The sequence below is a fragment of the Corvus moneduloides genome, chromosome 2 (assembly GCF_009650955.1).
Source record: "Corvus moneduloides isolate bCorMon1 chromosome 2, bCorMon1.pri, whole genome shotgun sequence".
NCBI classification, from domain to species: domain Eukaryota; kingdom Metazoa; phylum Chordata; class Aves; order Passeriformes; family Corvidae; genus Corvus; species Corvus moneduloides.
Genome location: NC_045477.1, coordinates 52,597,089 through 52,619,313, shown reverse-complemented (window position 1 = coordinate 52,619,313; position 22,225 = coordinate 52,597,089). Strand labels below are relative to the sequence as shown.

The window sequence follows — 22,225 nt, the reverse complement described above, 5'->3', positions numbered from 1 at the left end:
ATTACTATTATTATTATTATTATTATTATTATTATCCCCCAACCAAGCAATCAAAACTCAGCAAAGACCTGGATGTTCTGTTATGCATCTCTGTCTCTGTACGTTGCATCTTTTTCCTACCATTTCTTAGCTCGTGTATTTAAGTTCTGTCATAATTTTTTTAGGGAAAAGAGAAGTAAAGTGAAGAATTGGGTGTCTAGCAGCCTCATTCCCTCTGCTCCTCTATTACTAATCTTGGCTGCCGCTTTATCCCGTTAACGTCCAGGCCGGGCTGACCCAGGGGCACCGGGCGAGGCTGGGGCGGCGCAGGAGGCAGGGACCACCCGGCTGGAGGCTGCGCCGAGTGGCGCACCCAGGGCAGAGCTTTTGCTGCGCCTCCGGAAGGAGCGTCGGGCGAGCTACCTGGAGCAAGCCTCAGCTGTAGGCTCGAAGCGCGGCGGGCGAGGCCCCCGCGGAGGCGGACTCATAGAGCCCCACTGCGGCTGCATGGAGCGGGTCAGGGCTTTCCTAGATGCCGAGGGATGTAATAGCCAACTTTCTCCGGAGTCGAGACTGCTCCTTGGTGCGTGTGCCTCCGAGCGGTCCCGAGCGGTGCGCGTCCTCGGCTCGCCGACGAGCCCCGCTCCAGCGCTCGGCGGGCGCCTTCTCGCTCCTCCCCGTCCCCGGGGCGGCAGGCGGTGAGCCCCGCGGAGCGCCCTGGGGCGGCCTCTGCGCGGAGCCCCGCGCGGTGCGCGGCGCGGCCGCGGGGGGGCGCAGGCGGGCGGCGGCGGGCGCGGAGAGCGGCGCGGGCGCGGGGGCAGCGCGGCGGGGGCGGCGGCCGGGCGGGCGGGGGGCGGCGGGACAGCGCCCGCCGAGGCTGAGCCCGCGGCCGGCCCAGGAGAGAGCGCGGCGGCGAGGACGGAGAAGCTCGGCGTGTGCCCCTCCGCGCTCCTTCTGCCGCTATTGGGGTGTCTTTCCTCCCTCCCCGCGCCGCGCAGCCCGCGCTCCGGAGGGGACCGCCGCGTCGGGAGGAGCTGGTACTTTTTGCAGCCGGCATGAGGCTTACCGAGGGAACAAGGAGACGCCGCGCTAAGCAACCGGGGAAGAACCTGCCTCTCATCTGTTGCAGCGGAGTCCGGCGACAGGAGCGGTCCCCCCGACCGGAGGTGATGGGCACCCGCTGACTCGTGGGCGTGCGTCCGAGAGTGCCTGCATGTGTAGGAAACATGGAGAAAATAAAGTAAAAAATGTGGATAGTGCCTGAGACGGACGGCAGCCAGTGAAATAAAGCAAACACCTTCTAAAAGGATTTAATTTACAAACAGGATTGAAAAGGGTACAACTTCCATGGAAAAATGTGACCTGTTAAAACAGCTGTCGGAAGATGCCGGCTGTCGTTGCAAGCACCTAAACCAAGTAAGTTTTCATCAACTTTGATCTATTATCTTTCTGAGCCTCTGATTACCTTTTTGACCCTCTGGAAAAAAAAAAAAAAAAAAAAAAAAAAGGAAAAGAAGTCCCTAGGACTGTCTAAGGTAACTTTTTCCACCGACGCAAGCAGCATAAAGCGACATCATGCACGCCCTTGGCCCTTGGTGATAGTCCAGAGGAGTATTAGGATCTCTTCCTTCCTCTGGTATGTAATAAACGTATTTTTCCCTGGCAGCCGCTGCCGTGGGAAGCGGCATCCTTCGGTCGCTGGGTGACACCTGCATCCCAGCGGAGCGCCCAGGGTGCCGGAGGGAGCGGGCCGGGGCCGCTGCGCGGGGCAGGAGGAGGCTCCGCACCTGCCACCCGCGCAGGTGGGGGCCCCGCCGGCCCGCCCTCGCCCCCGCGGCTCCTGCCGGCGCTGAGCGCACCGCGGCCCCCGGCAGCGCCAGAGCGGGAGTTCGCCTGTCGCGCACACGGGTGGGTGCGGGAGCCGCGCCGCGGGCCGCCCCTGGTCCCCACGGTAGTGACGGCCGCAGCTGCGGTATCCCCGCAGGCGTGTCTCCCCGAGGGGACCTCGCTCCCCGCCGGCGCAGTCCGCAGGGACCCTCCAGGGAAGGCGGGCATCCTGTCAGGAAGCCCCCAGGAGGGACCTGGAGGACGGCGAGATGCAGATGGCAGGAGCAGAGCAGGGTGAAGTGGTTCCTGGACAATAGGAAGGGGCTGGTGGGTTCATCCCCGCGTGGGGTTTACACGGGCAAGGCCCTGACTCCTGAGGTGGTGGGAGAGAGGCTATGGTCTTCTTGGGAGGAAGCAGCTGATGCTCTGGAGGTTTAAATGCCGACAGAAATTCAGCACTCTACCAAGGGACACAACTGTAGTTGTGGCTACAGTTGTCCAAACCTACGGATGTGTTAATCTATTATTTCCTTGTTTTTTACCAGAAATGTAATTTATGCACTTTTGTTTTACTGGACTTAGTTGAGTGACTTCCTGTTAGCATGGCAACCGAATTTTAAATTTCTCTACACGTGACTTGTGAGATGGCTCTTCGAACATTACAACACCTTTCAGGTGGAAGTAAATAAAAACACCTTCTAATGTGTGTTTTTGTTACAGAGAATGGGTACTCCACAAACAAAAAATAAAAAAATAGGTACCAGAGATTGCATGTTGGTTTCGTCTGAGAAATAAATATTTCTAAGAAACAGCACGTATAGAGGTTTTCTGTAGAATGCAGAATAGACAGAATGGGAAATAGTTTAAGTTCTACACCAACATTATAAATACTAACATTACAGCACCTTTAAGTCCAGTTTGATTGAATTTTCAAATTTAATTGTACTGCAGTGATATGGAACATTTCAGTGTTTATGTTATTTGCTCCAAAGCCCACACCTGGATAACTTAGCAAGGTTTTCTGTACAAGCATACTGAATTTTCCATAAATTAGCCTCATTCACTTAAGCAATAGTTTCGTGTACAGTTAGAGAGGCCAGGCACCAGTGAGAGTGCTTTAGACCTGCTTTAGAAAAGAATAAATTCTGGAAGACCTGAATTTACGCCCATTTTTTAGGCAAGACTCAGAAATAAACTTTGTCCTTCAATATCAAAATAGCTAAAACCAAACACAGTTTGGTCTTCCTTTGGTGTTGCCTTCTACATTGAAAAGCCTTGGTTTTGTTTGCAGAAGGATGGCATTCTTTACTATGTTTTTCTCTTTTTTCTTCTGTTGTTCAGGCTTAGGAGCAGATGAGACTCTATTTGGAAACAAGAAAACAAAAATATGTCTGTCGTTTAAATTTAACTTCAGCCACTTACTCTGACTCTATGTATAGTAGTCATTGCCCTTAAAATAGCTCCAGAAAAAAATTCCATTTCTTCTTATCTCATGCTATTTAGAGCCAAATACTGCTAGCTGAAATTTAAGTGAAATTGAGGTCACTACAGATCTGGTATGATTTTGATTATCTTTTTGAGATATCTTTGCTTATCTACTGAAAATGTTGGGTCCTGACCAATGTGGCTCTGCTCTTGGTGACAGTGGGCTTGCATTTCTTCAGTGTGGAGAGACCACCAAGTATATATTGAAGGACACACATAGAGAAAACTGTTAAGGGATTAGCTTTCACCTTTGTGTGTGTGTGTTTATTGCCTGACTTAAATGACAAGGAAATATGTGCATTACTGCTCTTCCCAGGACCTGAGACCTGTCTCCATACCAGCACACTGTTTAATCTGTCAGCTTTTTGCGGGATTTGATTCCCTGGTGTGAGGTGGCAAAATCAACAGGGAAAATCCTATCTGGCGTCTCTGCTTGCCTCTGGTGGTGCTGCTAGTCAGTGTTAAAAGGGACTAAATTAATTCTGAAAATGATGACTAAGTCACCATAACTTATCTTACAGAAAGGCAGCATAGAAGCAGGAAGAAAAGACTCTGTTATAACCTGTTTAAAGAAATATCAGATAAAAATAGATGAAGAATTGTTCTATTCAGATACCTAATGACTTTATGAGTGTCAGAATTATCATTACTTTTTCTGTTCAGTTTTAAGCTGTGTTGGATTATATTCTTGTTACTTTCTCAAATACAATATTCTTCATTACTGAAAGAAGTTTGTGTGTAAAACTTTGTGTGTAAATCAATCTTCCATCACTATGTTTTGTGTCAAAACAAAATTCCAGAAACCATCTGTTTTACAAGTTCTGAATCATGGAGAAAGACAAGCCAAACTTGCCCTTGCTTTATTACACTGACACTGCCTTAAGTAGTGTAGCATAGTGTTAGTGTAACACCAGCAGCAATGGTGCCAGGATCCTCATGTCCACTGCGATTTGTTGCTGAAAAAAGAAACTCTCCTGACTAAATACGCATTAATTAATATAGTTTTATGTAGTGAATACAGGGGAAGGCTGAGCAAATTAAATCTTTCTGTAACAGATACGCATGCAGAAGTCCTTCAAAGGGGCATTACCTTTCAGTCTAATAGAATCTGAGACTGTCAAAAGAAGAACAACTGAAAATAAGACAATTTTTTTGCACAGTGAAGTTTTCAAAGGAATTAAAAGGCTTTTAGTGTGCCACAAAGACTAAAAGTAACAAATAAATGACTTTGCTATTATATCATATTCTTCTTGGAGTTGTGGGCTGTTTTGGTTTCATTTGAGGTTTTTCTTCTCCCTTCAAACTTCTGTTTTGCTTTAAATTCTCAAAGTACTTCTTCCACTCTTTCACAACTATATTTCTGGTTTAGATATTGACTGATGTGAGACAAAAACTGAAAAGAACCTTGGATGAAAATTCCTTTTTTTTTTTACAACTAAGTTATTTTTCAGCAAATGTGGGCTGAAAGCTTCCTTAAATTTGAGTGAATTTTATGTTTGTCTAAGATTACGAACCAGTCAAACCTAATCTCTGAAGTCTGACAGTTTCTGCAATTTCTTGATCACTGAGTCTGTGCTCGCTACATTCATCTCAAAAGCTTCTGACATATTTGTGCATGTCAGATGAACCATTGGAATGTTATAATAATATTATCTGGTATATTATGCAGTGGGTAGAAAGGGGAACAGTAAATGGAGAAAGATTTTTCACTTGGCTTTTTGGAGAAAAAGATTCTCCTGGAGATGCTTTCTACATATCATTGAAAACTTCTGAGGAGCAAGCAACCTTTCCTCAGGAGGCAAAGGCCTCTATCCCACCACTGGTGCATGGACAGCCCTGTAGCAGCCAAGCCATGGGGTGGTGCCCTTAAGCTCTTCCAGTCCTAGCTCAGCACATGCTGGTTTTCCAGGATACACGAGGTCTTTTTGTTTGGTTTGGTTTTGGTTCTTCAGAGTGATTCTGATACCAGTGTTAAGGACCAGAAGTACATCCTTCCTTGGCTCAGAGAATCAGAAAGCTTATGCTACCTGCATTCACACCTTAGACCCTACTGGCAAAAGAGGTCCTGGGCTCCTCATGTCCTTGTGCCAGCTAGTCAGGCAAAGCACGGATTGGTTGATTTAGAGCTGGCACCTAGGAGGACACCAGCCTCCTGTAGATCTTGCAGCATGCAGCCTAACTTTTTGTGGCTACTTTTGATAACCTTGAACTCACATGAAATACCTATTTGCCAGCTATCAAGGTGAACTCACAGTGTTTCTCTTCCTTTCCTGGAAAGAGAAGGGCTGAAGGAGAGAGTAACCTATCCTCTGTATTGTGTCATCTCCTTTATAACAGAACAAGCATCCTCCACAGGTGACTGTCTCTCTTTGTTAACCATGCAGCAAAAGCCAAGACAAGGAACCTTCCTTCTTAAGATAGATTTGCTGAATCCCAGCTGTGCAGAGCAGGCTATGATAGTACATCATAAAGGCTAAATAGGCACAGAGGTCAGTAGATACAGGATAAATGGATGCTATTATCAGCCTCAAAGGTACATTTAGAAACCCCAAAACATGCATACACATGCACGTACTCCTAGCTGCTGTGCTAACTTCTAAAAAATCTGTAAATAGCGTGAACTCAGAACTGCCTGTTGGATGTACACTTCTGGGAGTTTGCCAGCTGCCACCTCTGCAATCCAGTTTCCTTTCACAGAATTCTTCAAAAAATAGATTCTTATGCAAACTATCAATAACTACTTAAAAGTTCTGTCACTTTTCAGCTCAGGTGTCTGCTTCTCATGTCTGTCAGAGAGAGGCAGCTGCTGCCAAAGGACACAGCATTTTTCTCAGTGATGTCTGAGTAGTGGGGGTGATTATTAACCCAGGTCATAAAGCACGAGAGGGGCATTAATACAGCTCTGTATCCAGCCCAAAATATATGCTGAGAAGTTGGCCTGGCTTGAGAGCCTCACTAGTCCTTACATCTCATCTCCTAGAGAGATGTAGGCATTCTGCCAGTAAAGACCTTCCTGCAGTAGACTCTCTGTGGATTCACTGAGAATTCAAATTCACCCTCTAACCATCATTTAATTAAAGTACCCACTCACATCGGGGTACTAGGCTAGCAGTGCTAGTAGAATCAATGCTGTCCTGTGTTTTTTAAATTAATGGGTAAACTTTTAACTGTGTTCCTTCTATAGTTCCCTAAATCAGGGGAAGAATATCAAAGATTTAAAGAAGAAATCTGTACTACTCCCTAGCATACAGATGTTTTTAACAGATTAGCAGTTTGCTGTCAGGCTAGAAAGTACTGGACTAAGAAGACAGAGCACCAAATTTACATCCAATTAAAATGAGATTTTCTTCTATATGTTTTTCTTCTAAAAATTGATATACTTTAAATTTATTTTATCTTTGCCAAAAAATATTGTATTCTGTGCATGGATTTGCTACCACCATTTCCATTATAAAAAGTAAACCAGAACCTTTACTTCATTTGAGTAAAGGAATGAAAAATAAGATTATAGCAGGAAATGAAGGGTCATATTGTGTCTGATTTAAGATTACTCCTAGTTCATTCCTATATACTAATTTCAATTAAAAAAAATCTAATGAAAAACTTTGAAAAGCTCTAAAAAGGGATTTTTGAAGGGAAGGCCTGTGTTTTTTTCACCTAGGACACACAAATTTGATTGTAGTTGTAAACACCGACCACCTACATTCCTTGTATAGTCACTGGAGAGAGACAGAAACCTCCAGTGAACCAACTAATCCATCCAACTTATACCTGACATAGAGTGGAAAGAATCAGATATTTATTGTTGCTGATTGTTGTTTGATTTCACACAGCTGAAGTAAGGAAAAATGAACCTTACCCTAGTGGTGTCAAACCCCCCCCCCAAACAACCAAAATAAACATTTTCAGAGGAGACAATAAATAGACATTGGTTTTCTTCTAAGGTGTCTTGAGGTCCTGTTGACTTTGCTGATACTGATGCAGACATCACAACAATGTCTGCAAGGTAATTTAAATATCCTGTTGTCTGTTCTCAGAATTTTTAGGAGTTTGTGAATGGATTGGGTAGCTGAAATACAGCTTCTAGTTGTGCCAAGGGCAATGGGAGTGTCAGCTGGACTCTTGCAAAAGAAAAACACACAGTTCTGGGTGCTCACATCCAAGGGCAAGGTGTCTCTTTTCCAGAGAGAACACATTGTATCTGTGGAGCAAGGAAAGCAGGAACAGATTCTTTCTTCAAATGTTCTCAGCATTGCCAGTGCCACAGTGTACCTTAGTCCACTACATGCAGAAATTATCTCTCGGTGATGAAATAGTTTTAACTGATGTTCATGTGGAAATGCTCATTATTATTAAACACTTCAAAAGGAATCCTTCTGCTGCACTTCAGCACTGACTGCTGAATGGATCCTGCCTATCTTCCACTGAAAAATAGCTAAAATATCCCATTTGTGTTTTGGTTATACAGACAGCATTTTTATTCTTTTAGACTGGGAGAGGTACTGGCCATTAATTTCTGATGGTAATGATCTGAAGTTATGAGAGCTGCAGTCAATCCCTTTCACTTGTTTATGCTGGCATAGTGAGTTTGTTTTTCAAATTTGGTGTGTTCCATAGTACATTTATACCTACAACACCACATGTACTTTCCCTATAGTGGCTTTTCCCTAGCTAACTGATGCCCTACAGCAGGAATTTTGACCATTAATAAAACCAAATACAAGTTGCCTAGAGAACAGTTGTCTAATTTGCCTTAAGCCTCTTAGCTACAAAACTGTCATTCCAAAGGCAGTAGCTAACTGTTTGTCTTTGAATTCATCTAGACACCGTAACATCAGACCTCTGAGTCTGTATAGCCTTTAGAAAGAACTTGGTAACTTCATAGGGTGATTCATATGACATATCTTGAAGGAAATTAATTTCCCTCTGCAGGGTGTGCATTTCTTCCCGTTTGTAATGAAGGAAAATTGGGATGACAAACCAGCCTTGGATGTCAGTGTTTTGGATTCCTGGCTTAGTGAATATGTGTCTCGCCTTTATTTTTCACATATTTTAAATTGAAGTACTTTATTGTGTCACATAATGATTAATAAGGTTTCCTAAGTCTAATATGAAGAACGTGCTGTATTAATTTTTTTAAACTGTTAAGGAACCTAGTACCTACAGCACAGAGATCACGTATTTCAAGTTGATGACATAGGCAGGTGTTTATACTAACTACTAGTCTTTAACTACTCTTGTATTTTCTCATAAAAGGCATCATGCTTCATAGAGAGTAATTGCAAAATAATATTTTGGTCTGAGCACTTATATAAAAATATTTTATTCATGATTGTTTAACTTAGTGATATTAACTTTGAGCATAATTTATACATTGAGGCCAGTTGTACCACATACTGATGTGATTTGAGATGATAACATTTATTTTGTTTGTGTCTTTATATAGAACTAAACTTCCACATAACTCTTTTTGTTCTTCTTTTTTTTTTAATTTAAAATTTGCTTTCTTTTCACAATACTTAAACCAGGCAGACTGAGCAGGGGTTTGAAAGTCCCTACTTTTCAGTGTGACTTGCCCACAGACGAGAGAAGCAGGGGATGCTCAGTGAGCTGGGTTGCATTTCAGTTCTTGGGCACTAGTCCATCTCAGAGCTGCACTGATTGACTGAACTATCTTAACTGCACAAGCTGGATTTTATAAGGATGGGTTAGGATCAAAGAAGGATTTCTCATTCATCCCCACCATGCTTCCCGTGCACTCATTTCCTAGACACCAGCCTCCTTTTGCTACTGCTTCTGCTGGCTTTAAGCCAGGTTGGAACTTTTTCTATATGAAGAACTCCTTTGGGTTAACTGCAGACAGGATCTAGCTTTATAGGTTTTTATAATTAAAAAGATTCTCCAGTGCATAGGATCTGGATGTGTGTCTTCAATCTGTTCTGTCGTTTTATTTTGTTAAAGAAACATTACTCTCGTAGCAGGATATTTCCTTCTTAGCAGCCTTAGCGAAGAGTTTTACCAATGTCCCCTTAACTGATGAGCTCCTGTGCATTCATCCATGTCCCTTATTAACTTCGGATTTCCCATTCACTTGCTCAGTACATGAAGTCCAGAAGTTGTAGGTGAGCTCTTACGGAGACTGAAGAGGATTTCATTTGGCATCAGTGGCACCAAGTTCTGTGGGAAAGAAACAATCAGCTGTCCCTGAAGAGAGGTTTGGGGTAGCAGTACCTGTGTCTGGGTCTGTAGGTCTGTGTGATAAGATGTTCAAGGAATTCATCATATGGTTAATCCTCAAAGCCTTTGAAATTCTTCAGGGCATTGCTAACACCAAATTCTTCAGGGCATTGCTAACACCCAAGAAACATGTTCTTGAGGACACTGTATCTTGCAATACCCAAACCCCACGTGTCAGGGTCCTTATTTTCAGAAAGAATCACTGCTGATTAGTGATTCTTCTCAGTGATAATCTACAATCAGCCTTCTCTTAAAACCAAGAATTGCTGAATTTGGGCAAGATAGCAAGGGCATAAGTAGGACTTTGAGGAGGATAGAAATAAGTTGACATTTCAAAACAAAAGTGGACAAAACAGTAAGTGTTGTCATTTCAGAGCAATCAAGGAAATAAAGGACAATGAAGACCATGACTCTTGAGAGACATTAGCATACTCAAGTAGGTCAGCTCATGCTCATCTTTCCCATGATACTCCCAGTGACAGATAATAGACATCTTTAAGGGCTTGATTTCCTTCTGGAAACGTAATGGGTTGGCTGACATGTACTGGGGCAATATACCTTAATCATCTTACTCCATTAGTGTTTTCCTGCCAAATTGCCTACTTACTGTTACTTTAACTCTCTTTACTTAAACCCATTGCTGAAAAACAAAGCCTACAATAAAAATTACCTAAACAAATCCACCACTCATGATAGCAAAGCTTTATGGTCAGCACATGATGGAATTCATTTTAAGAAATAAGCTGATTCCTTCTAATTTAACCTTAATTCAAGAAAGTATTCAAGCATAAAGAAGTTTGGTGTTCTACTGAAAGTATCTTCAGAAGGTGCTTCCTGTTAAGCATTGGCTTCATTCCTCTACTCTGTATGAGACATTTTCACATTTTCCTTAATCCAGGTTTAAGGAGTATAATTTGAAAATTTGGGTGAACATTTTATATATGACAACAAAGAAAAATATCAATAATGCATAATCTAACATCTCTTTAGCAATTTCCCAGGTGTTAGAAACATATTTAAGATGTTTATGCTATGCATGTTTGCATTCTCCCTTGGAAGTATGACTTTGATTCAGATATTCAACTCATCGTTCAAAATTTCTCCCATTCCTTTACCATAATTGCCTGAGAAAAACTCATTTTATTATGTGCTTTTGTTATATAAGCAGATGTCATTTAAGAAGGCCATTTTGTAGCCAAAGATGCCATGTTCAAGAACTCTTTCAGCTGCTTTTGCGTATCATAAAGGTTCCTAAAATCGCAAAAGCTTTCTGATTTTTCATATTTTTGTGGTTTTTTTAGTCATACATTGCAACTATGTGTGCTCTTTGGTCTTAGGGAAATATTAATATCACAAGTGAATTTAAAATTATGATAATGGTCAAAGTAATTTGAAATTACACCCGCCTTATGTGAAATTTTACAAAATACAAAATAAAACAATTGAGCCTTCTCATTAATCATACATGCGTATAGATGATGTAACTTCAGAAAATTTGTCCCCTTAGTTTCAAGAGAATTGTAGGACTCTGGCAGCTTCTTGTTTCTTCTCAATAATTTAGCAGTTTATGAAAAATATATTTTGTTTACTTTTCCACTCTGATGCAGTTAATGGAATTACAAGTTGTGGAGAATCTAATCCAAAATCTCTTATCTGTTGAGTATTTTAGAAAAATATGTAATCCTGAAACATTCATCTGTTTGCAATTATTGTCATGATTGCAGCCACATCTATCCTGTGTAATATAAAGTTTTCTTCGTTCTCTTTCTAAATACCTTTTTCTTGCAGTTTACAGACTCATATATATTGAATCTTCATGGAGGGAAGCAGTGTACCTTACTTTTTAAATATACTGCTATAGTTGACAAGGTCTAAAATCTCACTGTGTCTCATTATAAGAATTCCTGCTTCTTTCCATTGCTGGGAAGTTGACTTTAAGAATGAAAATCAAGTAGGGAATGACACGTACAGTTTTTAAACCAAACCTCTTTTTTAATAGTTTGTAAAACACTCAGGGACCGTTCCAAACAGGATTTTATAGTATTGCCAAAAAACTGATTTCCTTTTCAAGGTTATAGCACATCAAATGAAAAAAAAAAATCAGTCTTGGGAGTCTACTATAAGGAGAACTCTAGTGTACTATTACGAATTGAATATGTTCAAGCCGTTATTAATACTTCCAGTAAATCCCGTAAACTTCACTGAACATAAGGTAACATGGGTTTAACATTTTATCTACCTAAGTTAACTGTGAAACCAGGTGTTGTATTGTGATGGAATGATTTCCCGGTTTATGGATTCCCCAATTGTATTCTGTGCCAAAATATTAGTATTTATAGATCCTTACAGTTTTGTGTGTATATACACACAAATAAGAGCACGTGTATGTTTACATGTGGAGAGAAATATTTATGTGCACTCTGTAACTGGCACATGTGAAAGGTTCATATTTGCTCTGGTGAGTGAAAGAGAAGAGCTAACCAAAGTTCAGGAATACAGCCTATTAAAGTGTCTATCTTGTGTGAACACACACAGAGTTATATCAGTATCCCGTTGGCTGGGAATATTTATCTCTCTGCACTTGTTTATAAGATGTAAAAACTAAGTGACTGAGCCCAGCTCTTGGCCAAGTACGGCTTCTTTGCCACCCCAAACAGAGCAGAGCTGTGAACTTAATGGCAACCTACCAGGGCATGGAAAGTTAAGAAAGAGGCAGTTACTTTTCTTGTGAATTTAGAGATTCACAGGAGGTGGAGGCTTCTTAAAAGCCAGCAACTTCTGTCCGTGGAGCTGACATCCCTGACACTGTGGAAACTTAGACACAGCTCCTACAAAGGTATTTTTTTCCTCAAGTCTGGTAGCTAATACAGGTTGACTAGGACTAATCTATTATCTTTCACTTTGTTTATTATCCAAAAGGAATTTTTTTTTGTAGACTTTAATGTAGAGGTTATAACTCATGCAATTAAAAGCACAGCAGTGTATTAGATTAATGTAAGTCTAACAATAACATTTTTAACTGTTTGATCCTCAGGTGAACTGCACATGGCAGCTGTCAGGGAAAGCATCTGAAAGGAGGCAGGATACTCTTGTGCTACACGGTTTCAAAACCTCCTTAGAAACCTGCTTTTGAGTGCAAAGACTAAGGGGTACATAATATAAAATGAAAATGTAGTCCAGAGAAGCTGTGCATGCCCCATCCGTGGAAGTGTTTGGGTTGGATGGGGCTTTGAGCAACCTGATCTAGTGGGTGTCATCCTCTCTCCATAACGGAGGGGGTGGAACTAGATAATCTTTGATGTTCCTTCCAACCCAAACCTTTCTAGGATTCTGTGATATGATCCTTCAGGATCCTGCTGGATGTTTCACAAGGCATCATTGCAGCAGCAGAAGCCTGGGAGCTGATTTATCCAGTTCCTTTCAGTGCTAGCTGGTAACTTATACAGTGGAACTGGTAAATTCCTTGATCAAACAAGGATAAGTGCTAAGTGCTACCAAGACAAAATTAAGGAAATGCAAGGATTTGACTTGGGTTGCCAGGTCAGAAATGAAGATGGCCAAAAGCTGCTCACAAAGTAGATTTGCCAGCTTAAGTGAAGCCAGTAGCAGCTGTTCTGGAGAAAAGATGGAGTCCAGACTCATGTTTGCTGAGGTCCATAAAGCGGGCTCTTTTCTTCATTCATTGCATGATCGATTTTCACAGATGTGTTCATGGTTCTTTCCTTTAAGAGCCTAGTGCTTATCTCCTTGTTGTTTTGCAATCATATATTCCATTTTTAATTATCATAATTGTTTTACTCTCATGCAAAATCCCCCAAACTATACAAGGTCTGTCCTAGTGCTGGATGATAGAGAAACCTGAGGGTATTGGGGTTCTTTCTCCAAATGTCTAAGCCTTGAATTCCAATACAAAGAAGCTGAATAGTCCTCTTCAGGTAGATAACTTTATTCAAGTATACAAGAAGCAGTAACAACCTCTGAGAGTCCTTTATTAAGTGAAAGATCCTAAGTCATCATACCTTGTTATCTCTGGACTGCTGAATCTGTTCCTAATCAGAGAACTGGAGTTTCCAGAAGTGTAGTAACAAACACTTACCTCTCCCATTTTCTTCTGTTGCCTTAGGAGGTTTCAGTAGTGGTCAGAAACATGACTGCAAGTTTCCTATAATGCTAAAACCAAGGAGAGGATGTATCCAAAATGTCTATTTTGAGTTTAACTAAAAAAAAAAAAAAAATTAAAAAGGGAAAGAAGTTGCTACAGGATTAAAGGTATAAGTTGGAGAGATGAGATCAGAAAGCAGTAGTAATTAACATCTGTTTGAAAGAAGTTTTAACAGCTGTTTAATTCCAAAAGATTAAGAAACTGTTCAAGTAAAACACACAGACTAGGAGGAAGTACACTGAGGGATAGACAAATACTGAACAGATTTCTAACAGATTTTAGGAGTAGATAAAACCGTGGTTTGCTGAAGGGGAAAGAGATCACTCCAAGTAGAAGATTTAAGATCGAATGGTATAGTAAAGCTATATCACCGTGAGTCAGAAAGGTACAAAAATCACTTTCTCTGTCATTTCCTAGTGCCAGTGAGTGAAAGAGGTACTAGAAATTTGAGAAATAGTATTTTTTAGGCTATAAAATAAGTAGAGCTTTGAGCTGCACTGGTAGTGTAGCAGTACTGTTGTACTTATACACATGTTAGCTCTTTACTGCTTTCTGACCTATAGTATCTGGCAGATTTAGACAGAAATCCTATAGTAATTAATTTATTTATCATTTCCTTAACCCCAGCCTACCTAGCTAATTCAAAGTTTGCTTTACCACTGACTTCAGCTGTGATATTACTTAGACTACTGAGTAGTTGTAATGCCTTTGATATTTTAGCAGCAGTCAAGATTGAGAGACAGTGTGAGTGGTGGGACAAACTGGCTTACTGGAGTGTTGGCAGTAGAGGATGGAACATTTTACCATATACCATTTTGGAGACTTCACATGAGAAAAATCAAAGGGGACATGAGAATGTCTTAAAATTTCCTGGGAAAGCACTGAGAAAACAAGATATGATAATACCACTGGAGCCTTAAATAACACTATCTGAGTGACACCAAAAGTCAGCTATGTAGTATTGTGGATGTAATTGCTGAACTGTAGCAGTCCTGGCAGCTTTTGAGAATCAAATGAATCATGTATTTGGGTGGTGTAAGATTCTTAAGAGTATTTAATTTTCTCTAGCTGTTGAATAAGAAGCAACACAGAGCAAGAGCTACATGGTGTCTTGGCAGTCAAGTAGGAGAGACTCCAAACAAAGAAAGAGTTGGAACAGATCCCTGAAAATGAATATGTTGTACTGGAACAGATAGATGAAGCTAGGTAATGAAAACAATCTTTTTTTTTTCCCAAATAAAATCAATTGAAAGTGAAAGACTACCATATGAAGTGTCAAGTGATCTTGATAATTTGTGTCTTTTTCTGAAAAAATTGTGTTGGTACTTTCTCTAGAAAAAAGTGTTGATTTCCTGAGTATCAGATATGTAAATCTCATTACTTGTGCGAAATAACACAATGAATTTGCAAACTGTAGTGGATTATGATCTGGAGGATAGTAACTTAAATGAAGAAAATAAACTGTGTTATTGGAAATTTTTCAACTGATTTGAATACAGTCACAGTCTCACTGCCTGCATCTAGATTTTTTTAAGCCTAGTAACGTGTGTTTAACAGTGGCAGAAAAAGTGTATCTATAGACAGGAGTATAGTAACAGAGTACCTTTACTTGCTGTAGTACTCAGCAGGGTCTTTCTTTACCAGATACAGTTTCTCTGTGGGTTTCTGTTTCATAAAGTCATCCAATCTTCTATGAAGCCCACAGAAATTTTTAGCATCTTCACAATCCTTCAGCAATGAATTCCTCAAGTAATTGCTTGAAGTCTCATCAGCTCTTTCTTTTTCTTGAACCTGACTCCTACTGCCTGTTTGATTGCCTCTGGATCTCACACCTGAAAAGCCAATGAACAATTAATCCATGTCTGTCCTTTTCTTGACACCCATAATTACACAGACCTGCATTACATCTGTCATCTATCCTTCTTTCACAGAGTGAAGATTTGTACCTTATTTAGTCCTTCTGCTTCTGGAAGGTCTTCTGGACATTTAATCCTTCTCCTGCCCTTGCCTGGAGGTTTTCTGGTGCAACTTTTTTAGATAAGGCTCAATTTTTTTAGATAAGGAGCCTAGAAATGCATGTTCAATCCTGCACGCCACTCAAACTACAGACATATACACGTTTGCATTAGTGTGAGTGAAAATTCTGTTTGACAGGAAATGGGCATAATAATTAGAGAAAATTCATCTCAGCTTTTGGGAACCATGACTCCAAATTGCTTGCCTTGTCCCTTTTTATAAAAGAAAAGTTACAGAGTACTTCTTTTCCTGAAGCCAACTTGGCAGAGGTAGCTGAGGCATGTAACTGGTCATTTATGCATAGACGAGAAAGGAAGATCTATAAAATATCTTGTGCTTTGTTTATGTCAATCTATTTCAGTGCTGGGAGCTTAACTTTTATTCTACTAACTGAAATAAAGATCTAACAGTGCTGCAGAACCTGAATCATTATCTTGTAGAAATGCTTGCTAATGCTAGTGATCAGTCCTTTTAGTTCCTGTACATGTGTTAAAATTCTGGTTGTTGCTCACTGTAGCATATGGATCTAATGGAAATTGTAGAAGAAGTTTTGTTATTCACTTGAATTTTCCGTCTCTGCCCAGCTGAACTTGTCATTCTGAGTTGGTTAAAAATGTATCTCAGTCAGGCTGTGGAACTGTAGAATATGAGAATAGGAATTTACTGAGTCATATAATACCGAAAATAAGAGTTGGGAGACTACTCACTTAGCCATGCAGAATCCACTGTTCTTTTCTGTCTTTCACACTCTAAGTACACATATCACAAAGTTAAAATCCCTCTTTTTCTTCAGACTTGAAGTTTATCATTTAAATGTATGTGTTTCTCTTTAAGACATCCAAAGAAAATAAATCAGACATCCTTTAACAAAAGGTTAACAGTTCAGTTGTTTTACCAGTTTGTCTGTTGGGAAAAGGAGTCATCATTCAACCTCATTTCTCTCACATCTACCTGAAAAATTTACAGTTTATATTATAGGCCTGTTGAGATGCATTTATAATCAAGTTCCCCTCAGTTGGCAGTGACAGAAACATAACCCAGCCATGGACTAGAGCAATTCTGATTTTCACCAGAGTAATGTTTGAAAGCTCCGCACATGCCAGTGATGTCAGTTCCTTAGAACTGCAAGGTGTTGTCTTTGTTACTGTATATGATCAGCCACAGTAGAGGGAAGCCTGAGTAGGCAGAAAGCCCATGGTTGATACATTTCCAACCTTTGAGGAACTATTAAACTTGAATGTTTTTCACTTTATTATAATGGATTTTTAATTACAAGCAATACTAAAATAATTTGATTCTGTCATGCTTCTCTGTGACAGAGCATTAGAGATGATGATCTGGTAGTTCAGACGTGCCGCAAAGTCTATAACTCATGTCACTATTTAATCTGAATACAACACTGCTTTGTGTTTTTCATTTTGTGGTGTTGCTGAATTCTTTGCTCAGCAACTGCACTGTAAGGCTTATTCTGCTCTTGATATGTTTTGATACGGGATTGAAATACTTGATTCCAGCAGTGCTCAGCATCTTGATCTTACTGACATAGATCACACCCTTTGACAGCTATGCAAACCCTTGGGATGTCACACATTTGCATTACTCTTTCAGAAAGAAAAAGAGTCAGCCTGCATTGGTTCATTTGGGTCCTTACCACAGGGTGCAGTCCTTCATGTACTACTCCAGCATGGGTCCCTTCCATGGGGTGCAGTCCTACAGGAAAAGGCAGTTCCAGTGTGGGTCCCTCATGAGGTCACAAGTCCTGCCCGCAAATGTGCTTCAGTGTGGTCTCCTCTCTTCATGGCGCCGCAGGTCCTTCCAGGAGCCTGGTCCAGTCCAGGCTTCCCCCAGGGTCATAGCCTCCTTTGGGCACATCCACCTGCCCCAGCGTGAGTCTCCTCCACAGACTGTGGGTGGGTCTCTTCTACGCTCATGGACCTCCCAGGGCTGTGGAGCACAGCTGCTTCAGCATGGTCTGCACCACGGGCTGCAGGGGAATCTCTGATCCAGCACCTGGAGCACCTCCTCCCCCTCCTCTCCACTGACCTTGGTGTCTGCAGGGCTGTGCCTCTCACTCTTCTCTCCAACTGCTGTGGTGTAGCAGTTCTTCTTCTTCCTAAATATGTTCTCACAGAGATGTTACCGCTGTCACTGATGGGCTGGGCCTTGGCCAGCAGTGGGTCCATCTTGGGACTGGCTGGCACTGGCTCTGTTGGGCATGACGGAAGCTTCTGGCAGCTTCTCACAGAAGCCACCCCTGCAGTTTCCCCCACCCCCATGAAAATCTTGTTATGCAAACCCACTACAGCCCAAGCTTAGCTCCCCTAAACTCATTATACTTGTTCAAAACCAGCACTTCTTACATTGCATCTTAATGTCTCTCCAATTAAAAGGTCTCACTTCTGATTCACCAGTTTCTTCCTTTTCTTCTTGGTGCTATTGTACTTACCTGCAGTGGTCCAAAGCAGATGTTGTTTACCCTGAAGAATCACATTTTCTAATGGCATAGTTATTATTAATAAAAGCACATTATAACAGAGGGATCAGTCTGGGATTAGTTACATCTTACCTAGTTTTATGAACATAAATAAATAAATAGACATCCAAAATTTTAGTTATTCATTGGTGCAAAATTAAAAGTAATCATTTTTTCATTTTAAGGCTGCTTGGGATGAAAAAGCATTTACACATTGTCCTGGGTTGCAGTGTATTCCATTACCATCCTCATGAGCTGTTGAAATCAGGTGGGGCAGTGTTTCCTTGCCTCCTCCCCCCAGACTATCTCTCTATTAATGGCCCATCATTGTCCTGCCGCCTGACTCAGAGATAACTCCCTCCAGACTATCTCCTGTTAATGAGCCCATCAGCGCCTGGCCTCATGACTCATTACCCCACCGTGAGATGCTCCACCCAGAGGGAGGAACCAAGCATTCCATCCTGGATATAATCTGAGGTTCCAAACACCACAGACACACTTTCCACTGGATTTCCAGAGGACAGGAGCTACATAGCTACCACTGGACCTTCTGAGGAAGAGCAGACCCTTTTTCTACAGCACCACTACTTCAACAGAACCACATCCACCACTTCAGGAGGACTGCAGCCACCATTTTATCGGACTGCCACCACCACCCTGACTAACAGGGTGTCAGGTTGTATCCTGACTCTGCCAGTTTGAACCAATGTTTTCTGCCTTTTTTTTTTTAATTTCCCTATTAAATTTTTATTCTGACTTGGTGCCTCCCACTGGTTTTTTTTTTCAAACTAGTACACACATATATTTTGGATTACCAATAGAAATTATTATCATGTGCATGAGAATCAAGAGTGAGTCATGAAGAAACAGGGGAAGAGAGAATTCCTATCAGCCAGACAAGATAGACCTCTCGGCTCCATGAGCACTGCTAGAAGCGTATCTAATGAAGGAACAAACCACAAAGGCAGACATTGGAAATACATTCCCAAGCAAGGCATCTAGATCTTGCAATTGCCAAGTATGGTCTGTTTATGCTCATCATAAATGTTAATGCTATGATTAGAAGAGAAAAAGGAGAAGAGGGCAGGAAAACCAGCAGGAGTCATAACAATGGCAGAACTTGGAGTAAATCATTCTTCCTGAAATGGACTGCTTATTTTACTGGAGATGGGCCTGTATCTCATTCTCATCATTAGACTATGCATTTGAAAGGTGTAAATAATAACTACAGTCTTGGAAAAAATTATCATACTTTATAAAGGGACATAAAAACTGCAGATTGGCATGGCTGGGCTGCACATTTCATGTAGCTGGCTGTAACAAGAAAAAATATGAAAAAGAAGAGTTATAACCCATGCTGAGCTAATGGTGGGACTCAGTGATCTCATCTTCCATGAGTCTATAAATTGGATTTTTTTTTTTTTTTAGTACTTTTGGTATGTGGTCAGAAAAATTAAGAACTGAAAGACAATATATATAAAAGGTACTGCCAGGAGTTACTTCCAAAACAGAGTCTGTAGCAGACTTACATCAGTGAACTGTTTAAGACAGCACTGTAGTATGTGGGTGGTGCTACTTTTGCCATTTATAGGCAATAAATACTACTCACTTTTGCTTAAGAAAGAATACTTAAAATTGCAAAATAGTTGTCGTAATGTAACCAAGAAGCCAACTTTTAGAAATGGTACTACACTGCTTGTTGTTTATAGCTAAAGAATCTAACATTAAACTGCTACTTTTTATGGACAAAATTTCTAGATCTTTTAGCCCAAGGCATATTTAAATATGCAGAAAAAAGATTCCTTGCAATGAGAAAAAGTTTAAAAATTCATAAACCTTTATTTGAAAATAATCACATCTGTTCTGTTCACACAGGTGATAGTAAGTACCAGAACACACCTAATTTTTCCTAAAAAAAAAAAAAGAATTTTTTTTAAATTGGAATTTCTTTCCTAAGGGAAGTGCTGGCTCATGAAATTGATACAATCCAAATAGTCTGGGAGAAGAGATTAATTTTGTGTAGAGCTTCCTTTCATTAACAATTGTTACAGAAGGCCGGCATTTTTCTTGCATAGAGTTACCTCTCAATAACTCTGTTTATCTCTGAATGTTTTAGCTTAATATTCAAAATTGTTTCAAATATTTCATAAGTGCATCTATTCTGCAATCCTGAAAATCTCTGTGTTTTTTGTTTAATTCATAAAAATGATAGAATCATAGAATGGTTTAGGTTGGAAGGGACCTTAAAATCACCCAGTTCCAGCCCCCCTGCCATAGGCAGAAAACCTTCCACTAGACCAGGTTGCTCAAAGCCTGGCCTTGAAAATGTCCAGGGGTGTGGCATCCCCAGCTTCTCTGAGCAACCTGTTCCAGTGCCTCACAACCTCATAGTGAAGAATTTCTTCCTAATATCTAATCTAAACCTACCCTGCTGCAGTTTAAAGCCATTAATTATTGTCCTGTGGCTATCTGCCCATGTAATAAAATCACTCTCCAGCTTTTTTATAAGCTCCCTTTAGGTACTGAAAGGCTGCAAAGAGGTCTGTCCTAAGCCTCCTCTTCTCCAGGCTGAACAACCCCAGCTCTCTCAGCCTGTCTTCATAGAAAAGAGCTCCACCCCTCTGATCATGTTAATAGCCCATCTCTGGACCTGCACTAGCAGATCCATGTTTTCCCTGTGCGGGGGACCCCAGAGTTAGATGCAGCACTCAAAGTGGGGTTTCAGGAGAGGGGAATAAAGGGGCGGAAGCACCTCCCTCATCGTGCTGGTCATGCCTCTTTTGATAAAGTCCAGGATTACCCCAAAATAATGAGGCATATGTAAGTACCACACAATGTATGTCATGTTTCAAAGGAAAACACTGCCTTATAAAGTGGCCACAGTGGGTGGTCTCATATGAGCACAAACTTTCATAGTTGAACAGAAGCTTCAAACTTCAATAACTAACAGTAGCTATGATTTATACAGCTCTTAACTTTTTTTTTTTAATAGGTAACACAAGTATTTTTGATCCAGACCAATATGTCTGTGTGCATTTTGGATATATGTATGAATAGGTCCAATGGCTTTATCCTAAAAGGTTTCTAATTAGTAAATGTGACTTCCATTTGAGTTTTGAGTCAGGTCAGTCTGCAGCTTCTTCATAAAGTTCAGCAAGGGCAGTATTGGCCTTTTTTCCCCCCAGCTGGAATGAGAGTAACATCTCTTCTGTATGCAGCTCTTGTCCCAGGTGAAATCAGTTTTACAATCCTAATTCTGTGAGTCACTGGGCAACGTGACTCACCCAATATCACCCAGTGGTATCTTGATTTCCACCCCGATGCTTGGCTCACCAGGTAACTGAACAGAAGTATAGCTATTCTGAAATCTTTTGTTCCCCTTCCTAAGAGTCTCTCCTAAGCATTATATAAGCATGTTCTCACCAGCACAAGAACAACTGTGACTATATATGAGTGTATATATAGTTCTGCAATGTGGAGCTGCTTGCTGGAGTTCTCTTACTCAGTTTTGCAATATCTATCACTTTTTAGCCCTTTGAATGGAGGTGCCAGGGATACAAGTAATTCTTCTGGAAATAAAACATATTTGCCTTTCCTAAACAGGTGCTTGGGAGTTAGCTTAGGTACACAGTGATCTCAGAGGCTCCTTTACTTTCATTAGTTCAGGATGAGTGTCTTAAGGAGGAGGAAAAAAAATAGATGTTGTGACGTGATCTATAAGTTCAACAATTCCACAAAAGTTTTTTAGAGAGGCCAAAGTTAGATTCACTGACTACACATTTATTTCCTTTTAATTGTCCTCACTCCTTGCACTTCAGATGAAATTAGCTTTTTATTTATACTAGAAGTTGCTTTTATATGGTGGCTTACAAAAAAAAGTAATCTCCACATGTGCATGAAGAAATTCTCCTCTGAATACTTTATATCACTTAGCATTCAAGGATCTGAAAATGTGGCACGTTTCTTGGTATCTTATACATAATTTTGTAGCTAAATTCTGGAATGTATTATTCAGTCTAACTGAGATCTTTGTGTAGTTTCCTTTC

At 40.8% G+C, this 22,225-nt stretch overlaps 1 protein-coding gene across 3 annotated transcripts in view; it reads left to right on the top strand.

The window, feature by feature from the left end:
* The first annotated feature begins 292 nt into the window (after positions 1–292).
* TRPC4 (transient receptor potential cation channel subfamily C member 4) overlaps positions 293–22,225 on the top strand; it is a 135,127-nt gene continuing 113,194 nt past the window's right edge. Inside the window, exons 1-2 of one of the 3 annotated variants that reach the window (XM_032099642.1) lie at positions 293–562; positions 1,109–1,395. The gene's annotated coding sequence lies outside the window, so the exon portion shown is untranslated. Of the gene's footprint in view, positions 563–832; positions 1,396–1,439; positions 1,616–22,225 lie in introns of those variants that run through there. The other 2 variants (XM_032099641.1, XM_032099643.1) reach the window with 2 other exon arrangements.